This window comes from Lutjanus erythropterus, unplaced genomic scaffold, assembly GCF_056507025.1.
Source record: "Lutjanus erythropterus isolate fLutEry1 unplaced genomic scaffold, fLutEry1.hap2 Scaffold_155, whole genome shotgun sequence".
Classification (NCBI taxonomy): Eukaryota; Metazoa; Chordata; class Actinopteri; order Lutjaniformes; family Lutjanidae; genus Lutjanus; species Lutjanus erythropterus.
Window position 1 is genome coordinate 106,551 of NW_028146632.1, and position 20,593 is coordinate 127,143.

General features: G+C 42.7%; 2 long non-coding RNA genes across 2 annotated transcripts in view; both read right to left on the reverse strand.

The window, feature by feature from the left end:
• Positions 1–20,593, reverse strand: part of LOC146304304 (uncharacterized) — a 439,321-nt gene that overhangs the window by 90,853 nt on the left and 327,875 nt on the right. The window lies entirely within an intron of this gene.
• LOC146304306 (uncharacterized) lies at positions 1,967–3,722 on the reverse strand. The gene is made up of 3 exons (XR_014769381.1): positions 3,405–3,722; positions 2,302–2,447; positions 1,967–2,098 (listed from the first exon to the last, which is right to left on the reverse strand). It is a non-coding gene; the product is annotated as an uncharacterized LOC146304306 (long non-coding RNA).

Here is a 20,593-nt window from a genome sequence, read left to right on the forward strand (position 1 = left end):
GTTTATTGCTTGCCTGCGCGCCACCGTACCAACAGCAGGCGTGGTTTGCGGGTGGCGTGAAGTGTAAGGGGCGTGGTATGTAGGGGGCGTGGTTTGCTGCGGCTTCGGGGGCAGCCCGGGCTGCAGTCAGGTATTATTGGGCTATGTTTACGCTGAACACCATGACGGACATGGCTGCTGTCAGACATGGTAGATTTTAAACATCTAATTTTGATCCAGAGGAGGCTCCTGCAGAAATTCAAACACTGCGGATGTTGCCGGACGTGTCTGAATGGTAAGTCTACAACTTTGTGTGTCTTGATACTTTACAGTTAGTCGATGTGTGTGTTGGTACAACGTTAAAATGTAACTAGCTCGGTAGCTAATGCTAACTGTAATTTTGGCGAATAAGTGACATTATAATTTGTGAATATAGTTAACCGTCATGTCTCCGGTGAGACACGTTAATACTCAAAGGACCTCTACAAGTGTTACAGGTGTCCCAATTACTAACATATTTTGATGATTGCTGACAATAATTATCTTTGTTTTCCAATATTCTCTGCAGAGATGACTATCAAAATAGTCCTTTATGTAGCCACATTCTTTTAATCATAATACTGAACTTGTTTTAGAATTTATTATCATTTTATCATCAGTTTTCAGACGTCAAGGCTGTGTGCAGTGGTTTGTAAACTACACTGTGCTCCGTCTCCACATAATGTGCAACAATTTACCTGTTTCTATATTATGTATTTGAAATTTGCCAAAGCTTCCTGTTCATCCATCACAGCTTGTCTAATGTCTTTCAGGTTTGAATTTCATAGGCCTAATATTTTGTTGAAATATTTACATTTTTCTAAATTTTGTGGATATGCTCACAACAAATCTTAGAATAGACTCTGGATGAATTTATTTATATGAGCATTTAAATCAACCAATGCTCTTATTATAATACATGTATCCTATAACACTTGTCCCTATCTTCAGCATACTGTTTTACACTAGTATGTGTACCACTGCTGTATATATTGTTGTACATCACTTACATACAAACGCATATGTTTACATATTCTTACACGTCTTAGTTTTTTTTTTCTACTGTTGTATATAGTTTAATTCACAATGCACATGTTAACTAATATTTTATTTTTATTTCTTAAAAGCTTTATCTCTACAGAATATTTTTATCTTAATTTCTATATTCTATATGCTTATATTTGTAGAAATATATGTATATACTTATATTCCAGTCTTCCTTGAATGAGTTTAACTGTAACACTACCAATTTCCCTCCTGGGATCAATAAAGTATATCTGATTGTGATAAGTCATTGTATATTGAGCAGGATAATGTACAGTGAGCAGGTCAGTATTGTAAAATAAACCTCTTCAGAATGAAGTAAGACCCTCTGTTTTGTGTCAGGGTCCTGCATCATCCTGTCAGGGTTTATTTCATGACACTGACAGAAAAGATTTTCACAATATTGTTAGTTGTATTTATGAAGATAAATATGTCAGATTTTTTACAGTTTGCTTTACATTACTTAAGTTGGCATAACATTACAGTGTTCACTAAACACCATGAATGGAGAAGCACACCCCAAAATAAACAGATACTGTTCATATTAAACATGACTTAACAGGAGAAGTTTTACACATACTGTGAGGCATTTATTGAATCGCATATATCACATCGTATAACATGTCAAATTATGTACTTATCATCCATGACAGTAAACTGAAAGATTCACTGAATCCATTTGAAAAAAAAAAAACTTTGACACATCAAAGATTGATGTTTTTGAGGCTAAACTGTTAACTGGACATCTTTTCCATATGTTTCATTCGTTACAGGTATCAGCCTATAGGTTTCCTCGTCACTCCTTGTCAAAGCCTGTCTGGTTCTTAGGATTTGCGCCATGTTTCCTGACGCCCAGGGCCTCTATGTTGGATTCAGACCTCCTCTTAGTTGAACCAGGACACACAGCTGGCGATGAACTTCTCCTTGTCTGGCTCCTCATACTGTGGACTCATGTCCTCTGGATCTTCATCCCTGTTTGGCACCGGGTCCGGAAACACTTTCTCAAAGATGGGGTCCATTAAGTCGGCCACATATCCTGTGCAATATTGCAGAAAGATTTTGTTTAAACTTCAAAAAAGTCAGTGCATTATGTTTATGTGTGTATTTATATAAGTTATTAATTTTCTATTTTATTTCTATTTTTTGTTGAAACCTTTGCAACAACTGTTACAGTGATACAGTAAATACAACATGTACATGACTTAATTTTAGTTACAAATAAAAGAATGTAACACTTACAAAACATGGGCTCAGTCTTCACTGGTTTTGTTCTGCAGGCTCCTCTCATGGTCTTTGGGAAGTGCACTTTGAAGAGTTGGTCTCCACCAGATGTGATGTGTGGTTTGTCAGCAGGTTCACTGTAATACATGACAGCCAGGCAGAGTCTGAAAGTACAGCAGTACAGAGAAAATCAAAGATGTAAATAATGAACAACTGTAAATATTTTTTACAAATTAAATGTAACCACACTTTCATTTACCTGCACAGCATTCCAAGAAATGGAAACACCAAGAGTCTTTCAAATGCCACTGAGACAATATATGCAATCATACACTGCTATGGCCTAATATATTTATAATAACAGCTGATGTGTGTGACTTGGTCTTTGTTACTATGCCGTTTTTGTGAGTAAAAAGTGAGTAGTCACATGATTTTATGAATTGTATTGATATCAAAGCAAAACAGTCGTCATTATGGATGTGTCCCTCTCCTCCTGCATGTCCTGCACCCCCACTGTGTTGTTTGTAATGTAATGCAGGACTACTGTTACTGTACTGTCGTCCTTTAGCGCATCAGTGTTGAAGCACCGTAAACACTGAATAGAGGAGGGGGTGGTGTTGGTGAGGAAGCTGTTGAACCGGAGAAATTAAACTTATTTTCTGATTATTTTGGTTCTTACATTCTAAGCACAGATAAACACAACTGCATACCTGCGCTAATCACAACGCCTGATTTAGTCTGAATTCAAGTTTCTCGGCTTGATTTTGCAGCAGGTCACTACACATTTCAGGTATGAGACAGCTTGATGCTAATCTAAGTTACACAGCAGGCAGAGGAGAGAGGAAGCGTCCATAACAACAGAGCCGATAACACAAACCCAGCAGCATGAAGTCACACAAAAACTGACATGAAAAACAGTCACCAGCATCCAATTTACTATTCTGTTTAGTTAACTGGCTTCATATGAGGCTTAATGTTCACACAGATTATCATGACTCTCCCTCAATATTATACTCCAGCGTGTCAGCACACAGTAGATGCTACACATATTAGCCGCGATGCTAACGGCAGGATGAGCGGCTAAATACACAGTAAAGCAGCATAAAGATGATAGAACTTACCGCTGCCATGTCTGCAGTTATGTCACAGTCGGTACTGATCCATCCTTGAGCTTCAGTTTTGAAGTAAATCCTGCTTTGTACCGACCGTCGATGAAGAAGCAGTCCGAAGTAAAATGGTTAGCACCCGCACACACACGCAACACTTTACCGGTGTTGTGAGGACATTTTACTTAAAAATAAAATTAATAAATTAATCCACTGGGTCTTCTGTGGGTCATATGACGGGAGTAAATGCAGACATTTGTGCTCGTTCCTGCAGCCAACAACAGAGGACTTGTGCTTTCCTTGTGCCTTCAACATCTCAGTTTGCCTGTGTAGCATTCCCGGAGAAAACGATGGCGAGCGGGAGGCGGACTCGTAGGTTTTCAGTGGGCGGCACAGACACGCAGCACAGGGAGTGTCTCCGGCTCAGAGGAGGTGCTTGCCCGGCTATGACGTCATAGCCGGGCACAAATCTAAACGGAGTGTTTTGGCCTACATTCACTGAAAGGTGGAGCAAGCAAGAGGGGGAGAGAGAGGATTGTTCTCATATCAGGGGAGTCTGAAGGCAGGCCGGGGACACATATTTTCACTGGAAAACCTTCAAAAAGTGCATTTTGCATAATATGTCCCCTTTAACTGATCCTATTGTCTGTGTACCTAACCACGGTTGTATGTACACTAATGCTTCGGCCATTACAGTAGCAGCATAAGGTTGTTGTACACATATTTGGTCTCCTGGTGGATTAGAACAGTTTGTTTGGGCCAACGTTATTTGGACTTTATAGTCAAATCCTAATTTCACATACATCTGTACGTAAATGATACGCAAAAGAGTTGTATAGTTAATTCCTGGGGGTAGGTACTGATCATTGATTGTTTTTGCAGTATACTGTGCAATGTCATTAAACCGTGAATATCTATTAGAATCTTGAGATCCTATTGGATACGTAGGGGTGTAACAGTCATCTGCTTCATCTAGCAACCTAGAGGCGAAGTCATTCCAGTTAAACACTTCATAATCTGTCTTAGAAAAGGGGATTGGAACTAACATTGGAGCGTGTATTGACTCTGGCATATTCTGGCATAACCAGCAGTTACATTCACGTGCATATTCAATCATTAAACTAAGGGCAGAGTTTGTTTTGGCCATTTTAGGTATCTGAGCACTCTGAGCTGTCGATGTGTGAGAGGATGCCACTTTAGAACCTATCTGGAGTATAGAGGAAAAGAGCATTTCATGAAAGTATTCATCATGTTCATCATGTTCACGATTTTCACAACTTCTGACCTTCCCTGGCACACTCTGAAAATTCACTTCCCATACTTTACAATCGGGGCTGGTCTCCAGTTGTAGATTAGTAAAACACCATAACTCTATATTTCGGATGGTGGCTGGAGTGTACCTGACTCTCACAGCATTCTTTGAGGTTTGAGAAAGCTCAATTTGTTCTGCGTCTAGTACATTCCACCACCACCTATTTCTAGCCTTGAAATCAGGGTTTGCAATCAAACAATCATTCAATTTACATCGGTCATTAGGACATTCGAATATGATTGGATCCACCTCTCTCCTGGTCCGGTTTAGACTCTCATAGGTGGGTTTAGTAATGTTCCAGGGAGCCTGCAGGTGGTTATTCTCAGTTAATGTTTGTGTGGTGAACAACCTTACTTTGTTGTAGACACGTTGGTGCTTGTCCGTCAGTCTCTTTCGGCGCATAGTGACGTGACTGTCACCTCGTCCATGGAGACAGGCACTCCGGCACCTATTGTTTTGGGTTTTGAGGCCTGGACCTGGTTCACTGCTTAGCCAAGCAGGGGTGCGTGGCAAGGGGCTCTGTCTGGAGTGGTCACTCCCTGGGATGAGGGGCATGGGCCGTGGCGGTGGGTGCCCTCTCTCCTGAGGGGGCACCAGGTCTGCGGTTCCTTCTGCGCCGTGGAGGAGGAGGTCACTCGAGGCACTTTGGCTGCTGAAGGCGGGCTCTGCCCAAGATCCCAGTAGCACGAGGAGGGACAGGAGGAGCCATCGGTCTAATCGCCCTGCGTTGCTGCCATCTCGGTGGGACCTGGAGGTGCAGCCCTGCACCTGGTTGCGTGGACCCATTCTGCTAGGCCCTCGACCTTTAGAGCTGTTCTCGTCACCACTAGCACCTGGAATGGACCTTTCCACCTGGAAGATAAAGAAACTTTGTCCAGGGACTTAATTAGTACAAAATCTCCAACTTTAAAAGGATGAATAGGTCCCTCCAAGGGTTTCGGGAGCCTGTCCGCCACCTGTTTATGAAACCTTCTCAATGTTTCTGTTAGTCTCATCACATACTCTGTCATGTAATCATCAGTCCAAAGCAGAGTTACTTTGTGGGGAGTTAAGGGTGGGCTTGTCCCTGTGGACATAGGCCTCCCCATCAACACTTCATGTGGGCTCAAACCTGTGGTTGCACTTGGTGTGCTACGGATAGAGTACAAAACTAGTGGCAATGCGTCAACCCACTTCATGTTAGTGGCCATCATTGTTTTGGTCAGTTTTTCTTTAATTGTGGAATTCATCCTTTCTACCTGGCCTGAACTCTGCGGGTGATAGGGGACATGTAGCTGCCACTGGAACCCTAGCACTTTAGATAAAGCCTGAGTCAGTTTGGCCCTGAATGCTGGCCCTTTATCACTGTCGATCCCTTTTGGTACTCCAAACCTAGGAATCACATCTTTGAGCAAGCACTTCACAACTGTCTCTGCATCTTCTCTCCTAGTGGAGTATGCTTCTACCCATTTAGAGAACCTGTCTACAATTACTAACAAGTACTTGTAGCCTTGACAATTTGGCATATGTACAAAATCGATTTGCATATTTACAAAAGGACCTGATGGCGGTTCCAAATGGTCATGTTTTACAGCGCTTCCTTTTTTTCTGGTTAGTTGACATGTCATGCATGTATCTACCAGTGTTTGCGAAACTTGTGTTATGCCAGGCGCAAACCATTGTGATCGAATGACATCATTTATACCCCCCTTTCCTACATGTGTGGGACCGTGTGCCACACGAGCCAACACATGCAGGAGAGATCGGGGACAGACGGGACGGCCATCGGGGTGGAGCCACAAGCCAGACTCCGGATGTGGTGCACAACCTTTACGAGACCATATGTATTTTTCCCTATCATCAGCGTGGCTTTGCAAAGCTACGACATCATTGAAGGAAGGTACGCATGTCGGCGTAGGAGGTTGTGTGGAGGTACACTGACGTACCATGGAGGAAGAGGAAATGGCTGCTTGTTTGGCTGCAGCATCAGCCCGCGCATTCCCACGTGTTACTGGATCAGAACCATGTGTATGAGCAGCACATTTTACTATCGCAAGTTGGGATGGAAGCAAAATAGCCTTTAGTAGGTCTGCTACCAGAGAATGATGTTGTATTGGTTTACCTGAGGAAGTCAAGAAGCCTCTTAATTTCCATAATTGACCAAAGTCATGCGCAACCCCAAATGCATATCTAGAATCAGTGTAGATAGTGGCCACCTTGTCTTTAGCTAGAATACAGGCCCTTGTAAGGGCGTACAACTCAGCGGCCTGTGCAGAGGTGCCATTAGGTAATGCACGTGCCTCTAATACTTCCCAGTCACTCACTACTGCATAGCCAGCAAGGTGTTGATGATCAGAGGGTCTGCACGCTGAGCCATCCGTGTACAAAATCATGTCAGAATTAGCTATTGGTGTCTGCAACAAGTCTGGCCTTGGGGAGGTGCACGTGTCAATAATGGTAACACAATCATGATCATCATCCGTGTCCACTCGAGGTAAGAGAGTGGCTGGGTTCAACGGAGGTGAGCGCTTCAAAGTGATGTGGGAGCTGGAAAGAATGATAGCCTCGTAACCTGAGCGACGAGCAGCTGTCATATGCTGAGTAGCGGATGTGTCCAAGATATGCAAGACAGAGTGAGGGACATGCACTACACAGTCATGAGCGAGCACTATGGGAGATGATTTGTCTATCATTGTGGCAACAGCAGCCACTGACCTTAGACAACCAGGCATACCTCGAGCCACTGGGTCTAGCTTAGCAGAGTAGTACGCTACAGGACGATAATGTGACCCGTGTTTTTGTACCAGGATGCCAGTGGCAAAACCGTCCATCTCGTGAACATGCAAGTGGAAAGGCTGATTGTAATCCGGCAGGCCTAGGGCAGGGGCTGACATGAGAGCCTTTTTAATGTCCACAAAAGCTCTGTGCATCTCATCAGTCCATTGCACGACAGAAGAGGCTGCCTGAAGAGTGGCCGGTCGCAATACGGAGTCCATAGCCGCGTAGTCATGAACCCAATGTCTGCAAAAGTTAGCCATCCCCAGGAAAGATAACAAATCCTTTCGAGTCTTTGGGGGAGGCATTTCAGAGAGGAGTTTCACTCTCTCTGGTGACAACAGTCGTCGTCCATTTCTCAGGACATGTCCCAGGTATGTCACCTCTGGCAGACAAAACTGCAACTTTGTCAGCGAAGCTCTGTGGCCACACTCAGCAAGTCTTTTCATCAGCCTTATAGAGTCTGTCTTACATGACTCCTTCGATGGGGAAGCGATCAACAGGTCATCTGCATACTGTAGAAGCGTGCTACCACCAATTCCAAATCATCGAGATCACGTTTAACCGCTGCAGCGTACACTCCTGGACTTTCAACATAGCCCTGACTCAAGGTAGTCCATGTGAGTTGTCTGCCTTTAAAGGTAAATGCAAACAGGTACTGGCTATCTGGATGCAATGGAACTGAAAAGAAAGCCGAACTCAAATCAATGACTGTGTAGTGTGTCGAATCAGGTGGCAGTGAGGCTAAAATAGAATTAGTATCTGGTACCACTGGAGTCATCGGCACAACAATGTTGTTGATAGCTTGCAAGTCTTGCACAAATCGCCATTCGTTTGGACGATTAGGCTTTTGGATGGGTAAAATGGGAGTGTTACATGGACTGGTGGTTTCTACCAGTACCCCTTGATCAAGCAATGATTGGATTACAGGTTCAATGCCTGCAATTGACTTTGGAGGTAAATGGTACTGTTTGATCATTGGTAACTTAGCATTTGGCTTCAAAGTTACTTTATGAGGCTGTGCAGATTTTACAAATCCCACATGATTCTTATGTTTAGCCCATAGCGAGGAAGGTACCTCTGAGAGCTCTGACGGGGGACCATATTGAATTGGAGTGGGTGGCTGTTGACATAGAAATGTGCTTTGCGGTAGTAAGATTTGATCGTTTAAGTTCAACATGTACAGATCCTCACCTAAAGGCGTTATTAACTGTGAGTGAGAATCTGCCTTTGCTGTTCTTAACAACAGAGCTCGTGCTGTCATTTCGGCAACACTGTCAGGTTCATGTCCTGGTGCAACAGCAATGATGACATGAGGTGGAATATCTTGCACATTATACAATTGATTTTGTTGATCAGATAATTGAATTGGTAAAGCGCACCCTTGGGGTCCCACAAACAAAACTGGCTCACATTTCAACCACTGTTGTGTGTTCAACAGGGTATCAGCATTCAGTTTGTATTCTGAGGAGGGGTTGTGTGCGGCAGTGCACTGACATTGGAGGACGGGCCTCATTGCAGACATCAATGTTGCACAGGCTGGCGATGACTTAGCCACCTGTTGGATATTCGTCAAGGTGAAAGTGGTCAGCATGTTAAAATCAGGCAGTGCCCATTGATACAAACAATCGTTCACATTTTGTAGAAACTGAACAGCTTGTACAGCTCTATCGTCAGGGATGGACAAAAACAATCCATCTGGAGTACATTGAATAGTAGCATGTAGTTTACATAATAGATCTCTGCCCATCAAATTTATAGGGCTGTTTTCAGAGATGAGGAATGAGTGTTGTATCTGTGACCCTTCAACATTTACATTGGATCTGGATGACACTGGCTCTGCAATAGGGACGCCTGAGACACCCACTGTAGTGACAAAATGAGATGTTGGTGTACACACATGCTCAGCTGCTCTTACAGTAGATAAAGTTGCACCACTATCTACCAAAATATCAACAATAGTACCATTAACCTCTACTGGTATTGTAGGGTCTTCTGCAGGACAGGTTGAGAGACGGATTTGTGTTGCTTCTTTGAAAAATTGTGATGCTGTTCTGATCCTGTTCCTCCATGGCCGCCCTATTCATCTTTACGCTGATCTGCATCTGGCCCCTTAATTGCTAAACGCGGTGCATGGCCAGGTAACGCTGGGTATGGATAGTCTGCATTTCGATCGATGGGGTGGCGGTAATCAGGGTATCGATCACGTGGGTAGTAATCCAAATATTGATCATGTGGGCGCCTCGCGCTTCTACATTCAGAGGCCCAGTGTCCAGGTCTGCCACAGTTGCGGCAGTTACCTTTTCTTTTGTTTTTATTTGTTTGTTGTTTGTTTTCCTTCTGCTGGTTATTGGTGGGGTTGTTTATTGACTGCATCATTTGTTTGCTGTTATTAGAGCCACTTTGAGCGAAAATTTGATTTCGGTGCATATTTAGCAGGGTATGAACAGTGTCCTGCCAGTTCTTGGTTTGCCAGTCATGGCAGGACAATTTGTATCCCGATGCTATGTGTGCCTTCACGTTATGCAGAAGTGTTTGTATTGCAAAGGCTGCATTTTCTTCCCGTGTAATACCGGCACTATTGTCCCACACCCCGATTAACCGCTGTATGAAATCTGGTAAAGCTTCTTTGGGCTCTTGTATGCAATGCATAACTTTTGAGAAATCACTATGCGTACGCGCGCATTTTGTAATTGCTGCTTTAGCATCATTTTCTAACCAGGTGTTTAAAGATCTATGGTTAGGCCACTGGCCTCCATTTTCTGGTTGTGGGAACTGGAACTTGTCTTTACACAAAGTCCACTCGCTCCCATAGGTGAAGGTTAACAGCTGACGGACATCTGGAATCAAACAATCATACACTGTACATGTTTGAAAGAGCCACTGGTAATAGTCCTTGGGTCGACTTATGGGATTTGGAGCTTTCCTAGTCATGTCTAGGACTTCTGAGGGAGTCCATGGTCTACACACAGGAGTCTCACCTACCATAATTTTAGGGGCATTTATTGTTTTATCGGTGTCAGGTCTCTCCCTGACTGCACTCTGTGGTCTCCTAGTAGCAGATTTAGGTTTCTCTACTCTGTCACGCAATAATCTCTCTATTTCTGAGCTAGTAGCCCTGACAGGACCTGGGCCTTTCACACGTCGAAGTATTTTGCTTTCAGTCTCTGTGTCCTCCCTTAGTGCTGCTGCTGCCTGAGAATACATGTCAGCATCTGTGTCAGTGTCTGTGTGTGTGTGTGTGTTAACTCCTCCTCCTCTAGTGGCCCTCCCTGCTTCTCCTCATCTGAATCATTTGCCCTAGCACCGTCAAGCAAGGCAGCTGCCTCTCCCTGCTCCTGTGCTTCTCTAGCCTCTCTATCTCTCCTCTTCCTATCTTGCTCTATGTTCAGCGCCGCAGCTGTGAGCAAAATAAGGTCTTCTTCTGTCTGACTTTTCCCTACATGGGCTCCCTCTTCGCTGTTATCAACTCGCTTAGGATACGCAGAGACAGTATGCTGTTCAAAATTTTCACGGGGAAAGGGAAGGTTCACATTAGCTAGAGTAGTCAGCAAACACTGTGGGGATGGTGCTCTTCCTTGGCGCCTTGCCCAACCATACATCATAGCTTTGGCACACGCAGCAGCGTCATTACCATGTCGCTCTTTAATTTTAGCCATTTCAGTCGCTCTGGTTCTCAATACAGTTTGCAACATAGGCATGTGACACAAGGCAACGTACTTAACACACCGATCAATGGTGTCTCTCAGTTCATCTGAACCCCATTCACACCGGCTGCCACTTGCTTTCTCCCTTTCACACTGCTCTGCCACTCTCAACCACACTCTCAAACATTCCGACATGTAACGGAGATCCCACTCCGGATCTCCCTTATCAAAACTCAATTGCTCTCTTGCCAACTGTAATTTTTCACTCTCAAACGACCCTCCACATGGCCATTCACCCTTAGTCCATTCAGTCATCAAAGAGGAAAATGGGATCACACACTTCCAACCTTCCTTTCTACCAACAATTCCACCGGGGGTGTGTGGGGGAAAAAAATTTTCAGCAATTGTCTTACTGGTGTGATCTAGCGTTCTTTTTGACATAGCTGGTGAGGTTGCTTTAGCAGTTAGCTCATGGGACTTTAAGACTGGTTTGGGGGAGGTAGAGTCAGCATTGCGAGTGGTTTTTAAGATTGGTCTGGGTGAGGTGGAAACATTATAGCGAGTGGTTCTTGGAGAACTGACCATAGGTCTGTGTCTGGGCTCTGCTGTGGACTGATCATTACCCATTGCAATATTCAGATCAACACTTCAAACACATATACAGCACAGCATATACAAGCAACACATCACAAAATACTTCAGCTGCATCATGGGACTTCACACTCTTGTATTTTCATTAGTATTTAAATTTGGCAAAGTGGTTGCGGTATGAGACTTTAAAGATTTCAAATTTCTTTATTTTGTGTACACAATTCGGCGCCTAGGCCTCTGAAGCAGAACTTAGCAGAGCCTCTTTGTTCCCACAGGTCATAGATGCACTCACAGATATTGGTTAACCGAAATAAGCCTATTTCATCCTACCCCAGAACGTCTTCCCAAGGGTTAACTTCACTGTGCACTCTTATCTAAGACGGGCTCAGCCCGCAGCTGTCCCGGAACCAAACACTTGATATCAGTCTCAGATTTAACGACCACAGATATTACTTTAAAATTCCACTTTTACACATATATTTGTTTTTCACATGAGTTGAACCAATGCTTTAAATTTGCTTTAATTCTATTTTAGTTATAGCCGAATTTGCTACGCATTAATTTTAGATTCCGTCAAACTCAAACATGGTAAGGCAAAGAAATTGATTTGCACTTACCAGTTTGTTGTTCTGTTGGAATCCTGCCGACAACGCCAAATTGTAGTGGAAATTCTGAAGAATGGTTCACTCAGACACTGAAGAAGAGTTCGGGAGTCCCAGATGACTTACACAGGAGTATTTAATGAAGCTCGATCGAGGAGAATTCAGATTAGCAATACACTGAGAATATTGTGACAGCCAACCCATTTCTGAAGGTTACTTCTCGAGTGAAGGTATTTAACTGTCCCCTGACATTCGCTGGAATTTGACACGCCACCATGTATGGGCCTGATGTGTCTATCTATGTGTACACAAATTCTATTGGGCATAAGTGCAAAACAAGAAGCTATGCACCTCTTTGCTCTAAATCACTGTATCTGTCGGCCTTGCTCATGTATTGTGCCCTGATAGAGAATGTGGAGACAGTCTGTCTGCCCGATAAGCCATAACCTTGGGACCTCAGGAGAAAGTATCTGGGGGATGCACTACTCTCCTACTTGTGCAGCTGTGGACTGTAGTTGTGCAGAGTGACCAACTACTAGTGTGCCTGTTCAGGTTAGATGACCTATGATTGGACCCTTCACGACTGCATTGTCACCCATATAAAGAGAGACTCAGGGAACAATCTAAGAGCTAGTGAAGCAAGTGAGGCAAATTCCACAACAGAATCCCCCCTTTTATCAATAGATAAACCCGAATTTGCCTTACTTGTCAATGAGCCTAGTACCCGAGGGAACGCCTTCAGAAATGAGATGAACACACATGTAACACAATAAGCATCCTTCAAAACAAAATCTCAATCAAGAAACAACAGTCACTTATACATGAATACATGTCACATAATAAACCTTGTTCTTCAATCATATCACACTGTTGTAAGTGCACTGATGAGTCTTCGACCCCCGTGTACTTTACGGACATTGGGGGCCACCACCATGGAGAGGTTACTAGCACGTCACGATGATGGTGGTATGGAATCCTTCCTTGTAGATGTTATTCCTGGAATGCAATTATATTCCCAGCAAAATGCTCATGCCTGTGTTTTAAAGTTCCTGAGACTAACATGTTCATTCATAAGACATTTCGATTTCAAATACCTATACACACCACACATATAATATGTGAAGAGACAAAGGTTCGCCATTGCTATGGAAAAACATAATACAAATTTTTATTCATAGCCTATTGTTTAATTTGATTGTTATTAATATCTTTCTTTCTTTATTTATTTTGTTTATATTGCGAACTAGATACAATTCAGTTAAACTAGTCCTGTAAAGATTCACACAGCATGCAAACTCATTTGGATTCTGCAAAACACGTTTTGATCACACATATAGCATTATAATCACATTAGTATCAAGAATAAGATAGATTAGATCAAGACCTACAACACTCATCCCAACCCCCCTTGTGTTACCTGTAGCTCGTTAGTGTTTCACCTTTACCTGTTATCTTCACTGCACCCACTGTCATCCGAAAATGAATAAGGAAATTCCCACTGTTCAACATCAGGATAAAACATCACAGTGACATCATCATTATCATACTTAACCACAGTTTGGGGGGCCTGTGTAATGGTTCTGGTAGATTTACGAATGATTAACTTAATGATGAAGACCAGGCATGTACCAATGAGGATGAGGAGAAGAAGAAACACTACTACGGTGGTGAGAAGCTTAAGAATACCTGATCCCCAGGACCCGAATGTGCTTGAGAAATCCCCTAGCTCAAACCCGTGGGTGGCATGTAACTCTTTAAGGCCCTGTGTGGTGTCATGGGCCATATCCATTATCTCAGCTGTTGCATCTGAAATATAAGAACAACACTCAGTACCGATGACTTTACAGGTTCCACCCTGAGCAGCTAGTAACAAGTCTAGTGCCATACGATTTTGCAATACCACTGTCTTTACTTCCTGCAGCTCCTTGTGTTCTGCTAACATAGCTTTATTAGAGACATTAAGGTGGTTTTCTAGCACTTTGGACAGGGATATAAGCTCTTGTTGAGTGACATAGACACCATAGAAGGGGAGAATGATACCTGCTACCCGTTAGAGGCTAGACAACTCCCTCCTGTGTTTATGTAAAGGGGGATACAATGCGGCTATTTCAGACGAATCTACTTCTCTAATCAAAGGGACTAGATAGGCCAGATAACATGTTCCAGAAGCGTCATCGTAGGGCACACAGCTATAAGCATTATTCCCACAGACCAAGTACACTCTCTCAGGCAACGGAGACTTCATTAGACCGATCTGCACGGATTTCAGACAGCTGCTGTGTCCTAAACTTTCATGCTGATTTGTTCCTACGCCTTGCATGCAAAGGGACACATTCTGTAAATCATGGGTTAACACCGGGGGAATATATGTGGAGCAATCACGAAGAGGAGTAGGCTGAGGATGGAGGGGCTCAGAACAGTTATGCACTTTTACTTTAAAGGTCTCATATTATGCCCCTTTCTGATAAGTTTTTATAGTTCTCAGAGGTCCTCAAAACATGCTTTCGAAGTTTGTTTCATAAAACACCACTCGGATCATGCAGATCAGCGTGTCTTTATACCCCTCTATTTCAGCCTCTCTCAAAACGAGCTGTTTCTGTGCCTGTAGCTTTAAATGCAAATGAGCTGTGACTAGTCGCGCCCCTCTCTGGTGGTGGGCGTGGCTTGAATCAGCCGGTCCTGCCTGCTATGTTTACGCTGAACACCATGACGGACATGGCTGCTGTCAGACATGGTAGATTTTAAACATCTAATTTTGATCCAGAGGAGGCTCCTGCAGAAATTCAAACACTGCGGATGTTGCCGGACGTGTCTGAATGGTAAGTCTACAACTTTGTGTGTCTTGATACTTTACAGTTAGTCGATGTGTGTGTTGGTACAACGTTAAAATGTAACTAGCTCGGCAGCTAATGCTAACTGTAATTTTGGCGAATAAGTGACATTATAATTTGTGAATATAGTTAACCGTCATGTCTCCGGTGAGACACGTTAATACTCAAAGGACCTCTACAAGTGTTACAAGTGTCCCAATTACTAACATATTTTGACGATTGCTGACAATAATTATCTTTGTTTTCCAATATTCTCTGCAGAGATGACTATCAAAATAGTCCTTTATGTAGCCACATTTTTTAAATCATAATACTGAACTTGTTTTAGAATTTATTATCATTTTATCATCAGTTTTCAGACGTCAAGGCTGTGTGCAGTGGTTTGTAAACTACACTGTGCTCCGTCTCCACATAATGTGCAACAATTTACCTGTTCCTATATTATGTATTTGAAATCTGCCAAAGCTTCCTGCTCATCCATCACAGCTTGTCTAATGTCTTTCAGGTTTGAATTTCATAGGCCTAATATTTTGTTGAAATATTTACATTTTTCTAAATTTTGTGGATATGTTCACAACAAATCTTAGAATAGACTCTGGATGAATTTATTTATATGAGCATTTAAATCAACTAATGCTCTTATTATAATACATGTATCCTATAACACTTGTCCCTATCTTCAGCATACTGTTTTACACTAGTATGTGTACCACTGCTGTATATATTGTTGTACATCACTTACATACAAATGCATGTTTACATATTCTTACACGTCTTAGTTTTTTTTTCTACTGTTGTATATAGTTTAATTCACAATGCACATGTTAACTAATATTTTATTTTTATTTCTTAAAAGCTTTATCTCTACAGAATATTTTTATCTTAATTTCTATATTCTATATGCTTATATTTGTAGAAATATATGTATATACTTATATTCCAGTCTTCCTTGAATGAGTTTAACTGTAACACTACCAATTTCCCTCCTGGGATCAATAAAGTATATCTGATTGTGATAAGTCATTGTATATTGAGCAGGATAATGTACAGTGAGCAGGTCAGTATTGTAAAATAAACCTCTTCAGAATGAAGTAAGACCCTCTGTTTTGTGTCAGGGTCCTGCATCATCCTGTCAGGGTTTATTTCATGACACTGACAGAAAAGATTTTCACAATATTGTTAGTTGTATTTATGAAGATAAATATGTCAGATTTTTTACAGTTTGCTTTACATTACTTAAGTTGGCATAACATTACAGTGTTCACTAAACACCATGAATGGAGAAGCACACCCCAAAATAAACAGATACTGTTCATATTAAACATTAAACATAAGTTTTACACATACTGTGAGGCATTTATTGAATCGCATATATCACATCGTATAACATGTCAAATGATGTACTTATCATCCATGACAGTAAACTGAAAGATTCACTGAATCCATTTGAAAAAAAAAAACTTTGACGCATCAAAGATTGATGTTTTTGAGGCTAAACTGTTAACTGGACATCTTTTCCATATGTTTCATTCGTTACAGGTATCAGCCTATAGGTTTCCTCGTCACTCCTTGTCAAAGCCTGTCTGGTTCTTAGGATTGGCACCACGTTTCCTGACGCCCAGGGCCTCTATGTTGGATTCAGACCTCCTCTTAGTTGAACCAGGACACACAGCTGGCGATGACCTTCTCTTTGTCTGGCTCCTCATACTGTGGACTCATGTCCTCTGGATCTTCATCCCTGTCTGGCACCGGGTCCGGAAACACTTTCTCAAAGATGGGGTCCATTAAGTCGGCCACATATCCTGTGCAATATTGCAGAAAGATTTTGTTTAAACTTCAAAAAAGTCAGTGCATTATGTTTATGTGTGTATTTATATAAGTTATTAATTTTCTATTTTATTTCTATTTTTTGTTGAAACCTTTGCAACAACTGTTACAGTGATACAGTAAATACAACATGTACATGACTTAATTTTAGTTACAAATAAAAGAATGTAACACTTACAAAACATGGGCTCAGTCTTCACTGGTTTTGTTCTACAGGCTCCTCTCATGGTCTTTGGTCTCCACCAGATGTGATGTGTGGTTTGTCAGCAGGTTCACTGTAATACATGACAGCCAGGCAGAGTCTGAAAGTACAGCAGTACAGAGAAAATCAAAGATGTAAATAATGAACAACAGTAAGTATTTTTTACAAATTAAAAGTAACCACAATTTCATTTACCTGCACAGCATTCCAAGAAATGGAAACACCAAGAGTCTTTCAAATGCCACTGAGACAATATATGCAATCATACACTGCTATTGCCTAATATATTTATAATAACAGCTGATGAGTGTGACTTGGTCATTGTTACTATGCCGTTTTTGTGAGTAAAAAGTGAGTAGTCACATGATTTTATGAATTGTATTGATATCAAAGCAAAACAGTCGTCATTATGGACGTGTCCCTCTCCTCCTGCATGTCCTGCACCCCCACTGTGTTGTTTGTAATGTAATGCAGGACTACTGTTACTGTACTGTCGTCCTTTAGCGCATCAGTGTTGAAGCACCGTAAACACTGAATAGAGGAGGGGGTGGTGTTGGTGAGGAAGCTGTTGAACCGGAGAAATTAAACTTATTTTCTGATTATTTTGATTCTTACATTCTAAGCACAGATAAACACAACTGCATACCTGCGCTAATCACAACGCCTGATTTAGTCTGAATTCAAGTTTCTCGGCTTGATTTTGCAGCAGGTCACTACACATTTCAGGTATGAGACAGCTTGATGCTAATCTAAGTTACACAGCAGGCAGAGGAGAGAGGAAGCGTCCATAACAACAGAGCCGATAACACAAACCCAGCAGCATGAAGTCACACAAAAACTGACATGAAAAACAGTCACCAGCATCCAATTTACTATTCTGTTTAGTTAACTGGCTTCATATGAGGCTTAATGTTCACACAGATTATCATGACTCTCCCTCAATATTATACTCCAGCGTGTCAGCACACAGTAGATGCTACACATATTAGCCGCGATGCTAACGGCAGGATGGGCGGCTAAATACACAGTAAAGCAGCATAAAGATGATAAAACTTACCGCTGCCATGTCTGCAGTTATGTCACAGTCGGTACTGATCCATCCTTGAGCTTCAGTTTTGAAGTAAATCCTGCTTTGTACCGACCGTCGATGAAGAAGCAGTCCGAAGTAAAATGGTTAGCACCCGCACACACACGCAACACTTTACCGGTGTTGTGAGGACATTTTACTTAAAAATAAAATTAATAAATTAATCCACTGGGTCTTCTGTGGGTCATATGACGGGAGTAAATGCAGACATTTGTGCTCGTTCCTGCAGCCAACAACAGAGGACTTGTGCTTTCCTTGTGCCTTCAACATCTCAGTTTGCCTGTGTAGCATTCCCGGAGAAAACGATGGCGAGCGGGAGGCGGACTCGTAGGTTTTCAGTGGGCGGCACAGACACGCAGCACAGGGAGTGTCTCCGGCTCAGAGGAGGTGCTTGCCCGGCTATGACGTCATAGCCGGGCACAAATCTAAACGGAGTGTTTTGGCCTACATTCACTGAAAGGTGGAGCAAGCAATAGAGGGAGAGAGAGGATTGTTCTCATATCAGGGGAGTCTGAAGGCAGGCCGGGGACACATATTTTCACTGGAAAACCTTCAAAAAGTGCATTTTGCATAATATGTCCCCTTTAACTGATCCTATTGTCTGTGTACCTAACCACGGTTGTATGTACACTAATGCTTCGGCCATTACAGTAGCAGCATAAGGTTGTTGTACACATATTTGGTCTCCTGGTGGATTAGAACAGTTTGTTTGGGCCAACGTTATTTGGACTTTATAGTCAAATCCTAATTTCACATACATCTGTACGTAAATGATACGCAAAAGAGTTGTATAGTTAATTCCTGGGGGTAGGTACTGATCATTGATTGTTTTTGCAGTATACTGTGCAATGTCATTAAACCGTGAATATCTATTAGAATCTTGAGATCCTATTGGATACGTAGGGGTGTAACAGTCATCTGCTTCATCTAGCAACCTAGAGGCGAAGTCATTCCAGTTAAACACTTCATAATCTGTCTTAGAAAAGGGGATTGGAACTAACATTGGAGCGTGTATTGACTCTGGCATATTCTGGCATAACCAGCAGTTACTCAGATTACATTCACGTGCATATTCAATCATTAAACTAAGGGCAGAGTTTGTTTTGGCCATTTTAGGTATCTGAGCACTCTGAGCTGTCGATGTGTGAGAGGATGCCGCTTTAGAACCTATCTGGAGTATAGAGGAAAAGAGCATTTCATGAAAGTATTCATCATGTTCATCATGTTCACGATTTTCACAACTTCTGACCTTCCCTGGCACACTCTGAAAATTCACTTCCCATACTTTACAATCGGGGCTGGTCTCCAGTTGTAGATTAGTAAAACACCATAACTCTATATTTCGGATGGTGGCTGGAGTGTACTTGACTCTCACAGCATTCTTTGAGGTTTGAGAAAGCTCAATTTGTTCTGCGTCTAGTACATTCCACCACCATCTATTTCTAGCCTTGAAATCAGGGTTTGCAATCAAACAATCATTCAATTTACATCGGTCATTAGGACATTCGAATATGATTGGATCCACCTCTCTCCTGGTCCGGTTTAGACTCTCATAGGTGGGTTTAGTAATGTTCCAGGGAGCCTGCAGGTGGTTATTCTCAGTTAATGTTTGTGTGGTGAACAACCTTACTTTGTTGTAGACACGTTGGTGCTTGTCCGTCAGTCTCTTTCGGCGCATAGTGACGTGACTGTCACCTCGTCCATGGAGACAGGCACTCCGGCACCTATTGTTTTGGGTTTTGAGGCCTGGACCTGGTTCACTGCTTAGCCAAGCAGGGGTGCGTGGCAAGGGGCTCTGTCTGGAGTGGTCACTCCCTGGGATGAGGGGCATGGGCCGTGGCGGTGGGTGCCCTCTCTCCTGAGGGGGCACCAGGTCTGCGGTTCCTTCTGCGCCGTGGAGGAGGAGGTCACTCGAGGCACTTTGGCTGCTGAAGGCGGGCTCTGCCCAAGATCCCAGTAGCACGAGGAGGGACAGGAGGAGCCATCGGTCTAATCGCCCTGCGTTGCTGCCATCTCGGTGGGACCTGGAGGTGCAGCCCTGCACCTGGTTGCGTGGACCCATTCTGCTAGGCCCTCGACCTTTAGAGCTGTTCTCGTCACCACTAGCACCTGGAATGGACCTTTCCACCTGGAAGATAAAGAAACTTTGTCCAGGGACTTAATTAGTACAAAATCTCCAACTTTAAAAGGATGAATAGGTCCCTCCAAGGGTTTCGGGAGCCTGTCCGCCACCTGTTTATGAAACCTTCTCAATGTTTCTGTTAGTCTCATCACATACTCTGTCATGTAATCATCAGTCCAAAGCAGAGTTACTTTGTGGGGAGTTAAGGGTGGGCTTGTCCCTGTGGACA